Raw genomic sequence first — 6,234 nt, forward strand, 5'->3', positions numbered from 1 at the left:
TCTGATTCAGTATGATCATCAGGCTCGGTCTCGACTCTGTGTATCTACAAGAATTGATGAAAAAAGTCAACACTTCATTAATTATATTTTAAATTCAACTTACCTTATACTTTTTACAATATAGTATAAAATGCATATTGTTTCTTTAAAAACTAATAACACACTATTAAAAACTGCAGAATGCACAATTCCACCTTCATTTAGTAATTCAATTAGTAAATAAAAGTGAGTAATTAAGTCACTTAATTAACTAAGCAACTGTAAATGTCACAGTATGCAGCAGTACAATTCAATTTCAATTCAATTCAATTCAATTTTATTTATATAGCGCCAAATCACAAAAAATGTTGCCTCAAGGCACTTCATAGGTACAGAGAAAAGCCCAACAATCATATGACCACCTATGAGTAAGCAGTTTGGCGACAGTGGGAAGGAAAAACTCCCTTTTAACAGGAAGAAACCTCTGGCAGAACCAGGCTCAGGGAGGGGCGGCCATCTGTTGCGACCGGTTGGGGTGAGAGAAGGAAAACAGGATAAAGACATGCTGTGGAAGAGAGATAGAGGTTAATAACAGATATGATTCGATGCAGAGAGGTCTATTAACACATAGTGAGTGAGAAAGGTGACTGGAAAGGAAAAACTCAATGCATCATGGGAATCCCCGGCAGTCTACGCCTATTGCAGCATAACTAAGGGAGGATTCAGGGTCACCTGGTCCAGCCCTAACTATATGCTTTAGCAAAAAGGAAAGTTTTAAGCCTAATCTTAAAAGTAGAGATAGTGTCTGTCTCCCGAATCCAAACTGGAAGCTGGTTCCACAGAAGAGGGGCCTGAAAACTGAAGGCTCTCCCTCCCATTCTACTTTTAAATACTCTAGGAACAACAAGTAGGCCTGCAGTGCGAGAGTGAAGTGCTCTAATAGGGTGATATGGTTCTACAAGGTCATTAAGATAAAATGGGGCCTGATTATTTAAGACCTTGTATGTGAGGAGCAGGATTTTGAATTCAATTCTGGATTTAACAGGAAGCCGATGAAGGGAAACCACTCTTTACACGAGTGTCCAGAAAATAGAGTGTCCTTATGGACACTCTTATGTTTGTTATGGCCAATCTGTGGTTTGTACAGTAGTCCAACAGCAAAACACAGCTCGAATTCAGATATGGGAGGCAATTCCTCCCAATAATGCCTCTCCGGATCCTACTGCCGTTGCCCACATGAGCACTGAAGTCTCCCAGTAGGACAAAAGAGTCCCCCGGCAGAGCGCCCTTCAGCACTCCACCTAGGGACTCCAAGAAAGCTGGGTACTCTGAACCACTACTCGGCGCATAAGTGCAGACGACAGTCAGAACCCACCCGACCAGAAGGAGCAGGCAACAAATCCTCCCCTCCACTGGGAGAAACCCCAATATACAGGCAGCAAGGTGGGGGATACTAGAATACCCACCCCAACTCGCCGCCTCTCACCAGGGGCAACTCCAGCCCATGGACAAAATATCCCCTTGGATACCTGGGACACACAAACCTCTCCACCATGATATGGTAGCGATTCAGAGAGGGACTTTTTTAATATTTAATGGTATAAACAACATTTCTGACTAAAATCGTCTATGAATTAATGAAAGTCAAATTCAGGGAATAAAGAGGAGGACTTAAACTCAAAGGTTAAACTCCATCTTGAGCCGTTGTTTGTGTCAGACAGAATGTGATGTTGGTGCTGGTATGATGGAAACGTAGTTGCTGTTACAATAACTGCTAGCACTTCAGTGAGAGGAGCCAAAAACAGATCTGCATCTGTTTTTGTCTGCAACAAATTAAATCCACTTTAAAATCACCTGTATTTGTGTGACAGCACTACATTCCAACTGCTGGGGAACCTGACAAATAACCAGAACCATCTAAAATAAAAACTGCCAAACAGCTAAGTCACACCAGGGGCGATTTTAGCCCATTCTGGGGGGTGCTTCAGCACCCCCAAAAATGAATAAAAGCACCCCCAAAGATTTCTTACTTTTTTTGACAATATTTGCTGTTTGTGGGACACACTACTAAAAATATAAAAAGCATACAGTACGTATTTGAGATGGAACATTTTAACAACAAAAGTATAGATAACCCCTCCCCCCTCCCAAAATGGTTTGTTCCAGCTCGGTTCTCCCCTACTCTGGCTCTAGCTCCGTTGCTGCCAGAGCGATGGCGGCTGAGATGCAGCAGAGCGGAGGTGTAAGTGCCTAATTTAAAACAGGACATATTAGCTGCATTTAACCTTCAGTTACTCTTTATATAGTTCGGTAGGAGTCGGGCCATGTTTCTTTTTAGCTGAAAAACATTGCACCCAGGTAACCTGCTGGGTTGAAAACGTGTTTCCCGACTATGTTTGCTACCCTACCATCCGTGTGTGTGTCTGTGTTTACAGAGAGACAGCCAGGTTCATAATTGATATGAGGAAGTTTTTTCAAAAAAAAAGGAGCCACATTCAGATAAAAGTGTAAGATCAAATGATCCACCAATAAAGGATAATGTTGGATCAGTGTTTCAATATTTATATCCTTTATTGGATGTACATGTGGTTTGGTTATTTGCCTTTTGGTTGAAAGTACACTGAGAGAGGATTTTTTTATTAGTGATCTTAATAGTATTTTTTTTAATCTAATTGAATACAATCTATTTGTGTATGATTGTCAGTCCAAAGAGGGAGAGAGGAAAGAGGGGAACATGAGGAGAAAGTACAAGGTCAGGAAGAACCAGGTAAGAAAACAGACAGGGAATACTAACAGGCAAAACAGAAACCGTTAAACTGGCAAAGAAAAAAAAAATCTAATTTTACTCATACAATCTGGAAGTTGTGTTGTCCCTATATTAAAGCTGCTATACAGAATCTGCAAAACAAACTGGGTTGTCAGCCCTGGCACTGCATTACCATATTGGACTTCATTTAGAGAGAGTCATGGTTGCCAAAAACTTTTTGAAGCTCAAGAGTGAGGCTGGTGCCATTCCAGATATGTTAACATTGTACAATCTTCTGGATAATCAGATCTTCTCCACACTGAAAACTGTTATTCAGGTTGCCCTAACAAACCCAGTTAGCAGCTGTAGCTGTGAAATGTCTTTTAGTGTCTTGACTCAGCTCCATACCTGGCTGAGAAGTACCATGGGTCAAAGCAGACTCCAGCAACTGGCTGTGATGTCAGCTGAGAAAGAGTTGCTTGAGAGACTTGACCACCAAAATGTGATAGACAGATTTACCAACCTCAAGGTGAGGCACATAGGATAAAAGAAAAGAAAAAATCTGCAGAGCCATAGTAGTATCTGCAGTAAAGATCTTTTCATACATTGTATACATTGTACCACAGGCCAAGGTGTCTCAATTTTTCAATTTTTTTTAATAATATTTTGTACATTTCAAGGACTCTTCTATTTTTGGAGTGTAGTTTTTATGTATCTGTATTATATTACACATACACTTTAAAAGTGAATCTCTGTCCAAAAAATGCACTGTTTACTTTTTACTCACTATGAGCATCATTCATTATTCTTCCCCAGAAATTAAGGTTAGGATATGTATTTTTTGTTTTACATTCCAATCCATTCTTCTTTGGCAGTAGTCGACTTTAGCAGCATTTAAATAACCTTTATCAGATTTGATGGTTTTGTTACAAACTTTTCAATAAAGTGTTTTGCTTTACTTTGACAAATATGGGGATTAAATTGTGTTAAAATGTACAAAACAGTGATGTCATGTTATGTGACGAGGACCCAGGCACAGAGAGACTTGATGAATTTAAGAATCTTATGATTTAATAAAGAAATTTGCAGACTTGCACAGAGAAGGTAAAATTATGATGACTGATAACGGAGATGAAGACAACAAACGATGAGGACAGGGAGGAACAGGGGCTTAAATGCACCAAGGAGACAGAGGGAACTCGGGACAACTGGAGACATTTAAGGATGCAGGGACTGACTAGGGCTGCCACGATTAGTCGACTAGTCACGATTACGTCGACGATTTTGATCGTCGACGACTGATTTAATAGTCGACGCGTCGTTTGAAGCTTTGTAAGATCACAAAAGACGCAGGAATAAGTAGTAGGATTTAAGAGTGTAATAATGGACTGAAACAGAAGATGGCAGCACTGCATGTACAAGGATGCCAGCTGCCGTTAAACCCCGAAGAAGAAGAAGTAGCTCTGTCCCAGAATTCATAGCGCAGCCCAGCTCAGTTTCCAACAATGGCGGCAGCTAGTTAGTTTTAATATTACTCTTATTAATCTTTCTGGGTCACAAAATAAACGTTTAACATATTTTCAGGCGAGAATGTAACTTTGTAAACCTCAAATATATGCTCAGTTTATCAAGACACCACATATTTTCAAAAGCGCTCCGACGTTTTCGGAGATGTCTGTTACCCACTAGCTCGATAGCTAGCCGAGGGCAAGGCTCACTAGAGCCCGTAAGAACATCGGACTCCCGGCAAATCGTTTTCAAACCCACCGCCGTCTTTCGCTACCCAGGTTAAACATATATGAGATAACTTAAAAATGTTATTGTTTGGCTTTTTTTTAGTATTTTATTTGTTCCTGAGTAAATCGGTTTGGCTGAGATTAAAGTTATAGTTTTTACACAGCTGAATAAACGTCAAGCAGACAACTGATTATCAGAAGTGTGAGATGCTCGAGAATATACTCCGGTGTCCCGTTATATTTTAGATAGCAAGGAGTTTATTAAACTTCAGCGAAACAATCTGCAGTTTTGATTAAAATTTAATAAACTATCATCTTGTCTTTATTTTTAGTTAGCACATACCTTAAACACTTAAAGCTGTAAGCTAATGATAGTTATATAAGAGCAGATGCATGCTGGTGCAATAAGCTGTACGTTTTACGTCCAATCGATGCATGGTCTGATTAGTCGACTAATCGCAAAAATAATCGGTGACTAGTCGACTATCAAAATAATCGTTTGTGACAGCCCTAGGACTGACAGAGACGGGGAAGAAGTCTCATCGTGATGAGTAAAGTTTACCTTGCCTGGATGGGCAGCTCTCTGGGTGCTCAGCACCCCCAAAGCTCTGATCCTAGAATGGCCCCTGAGTCGCACTTTATTTTATAAGATTCAAAAACAGTTTTGTTTCCTGACTTGCAGGGAACATCTGCACTTTGCTGTCATACTCACACATTTATAACAGGAAGTGGAAAGAAGCTCAATCCCTCACGTCACTTACATGCCACAAATCAGAAAACAGGATGTTCTTCTTCCTCAGTGAAGAGAGTCGCACAGACAATCAGACTGAGCTCAGACCAAACTAGCAGCTTCCTCTGAGTGAGTCCAGGTACAGGAGAGAAAAGTGGAAAACTCCAACACTGCTGCTTCAAGCTGCTGACGCTCCACACACTGAATGTGAGTTTGAGCAAAAATATGACTCAAAGTAAGTTTCAGTGAAGATCGTAGAGGAGGGAGGGGAGCCAGGACTGACTGTACTTCCTGTCTGCTGTTATCAGATTCACTCACAGACTCAATGGCTTCTAGATCAGAGGAGGATCTCTGCTGTCCGGTCTGTCAGGAGGTCTTCAGAGATCCTGTTCTTCTGTCATGTAGCCACAGCTTCTGTACAGACTGTCTGAAGAGATGGTGGAGAGAGAGACCAACACACGAATGTCCAGTTTGTAATAAAATATCAGTGTTTGATCCACCTTTTAATCTGGCTTTAAAGAACCTGTGTGAGTCGTTCTTACAGGAGAGAGATCAGAGAGCTTCAGAGGCTCTCTGCAGTCTGCACTCTGAGAAACTCAAACTCTTCTGTCTGGACCATCAGCAGCCAGTGTGTCTCGTCTGCAGAGACTCAGAAAAACACACCAAGCACAGATTCAGACCCATCGATGAAGCTGCAGAACAACACAAGAAGGAACTTCAGGAAACTCTGGAGCCCTTAAAGAAGAAGTTAAAGGTTTGTGAAGAAGTTTGTTGGGAAGCAATCATGTAATAAGAGTGTTTTGCAGGTTACCTCTGTGGTGGCCATCTTGTTGAAACATCTACCACATGCTTATGTGGCACTAAACCATCACCAGTTAGTTCACCCTCAAGGCCTGTAGAGGGAACTACACACAACTCTACTGACTTTGGTTTTCTTAGGGGACATAAAGAAGCTTTATGACCAGGCTGCTGACAGTAATAGCAAATGAGGTTGTACCTTTGACTGCAATGTATAGGCTTCTTACCACCCCTAGTGTCCAAGC

At 41.1% G+C, this 6,234-nt stretch overlaps 1 long non-coding RNA gene across 2 annotated transcripts; it reads left to right on the top strand.

The window, feature by feature from the left end:
* The first annotated feature begins 5,277 nt into the window (after positions 1-5,277).
* LOC112845050 (uncharacterized) lies at positions 5,278-5,849 on the top strand. Of its 2 annotated transcripts, none has more exons than XR_003217842.1 (2): positions 5,278-5,398; positions 5,500-5,849. It is a non-coding gene; the product is annotated as an uncharacterized LOC112845050 (long non-coding RNA). The 2 variants fall into 2 exon arrangements; XR_003217841.1 differs by having other exon boundaries at positions 5,528-5,849.
* The last annotated feature ends 385 nt before the right edge of the window (positions 5,850-6,234 follow it).

The sequence above is a fragment of the Oreochromis niloticus genome, unplaced genomic scaffold (assembly GCF_001858045.2).
Source record: "Oreochromis niloticus isolate F11D_XX unplaced genomic scaffold, O_niloticus_UMD_NMBU tig00002600_pilon, whole genome shotgun sequence".
In the NCBI taxonomy this organism is placed as follows: domain Eukaryota; kingdom Metazoa; phylum Chordata; class Actinopteri; order Cichliformes; family Cichlidae; genus Oreochromis; species Oreochromis niloticus.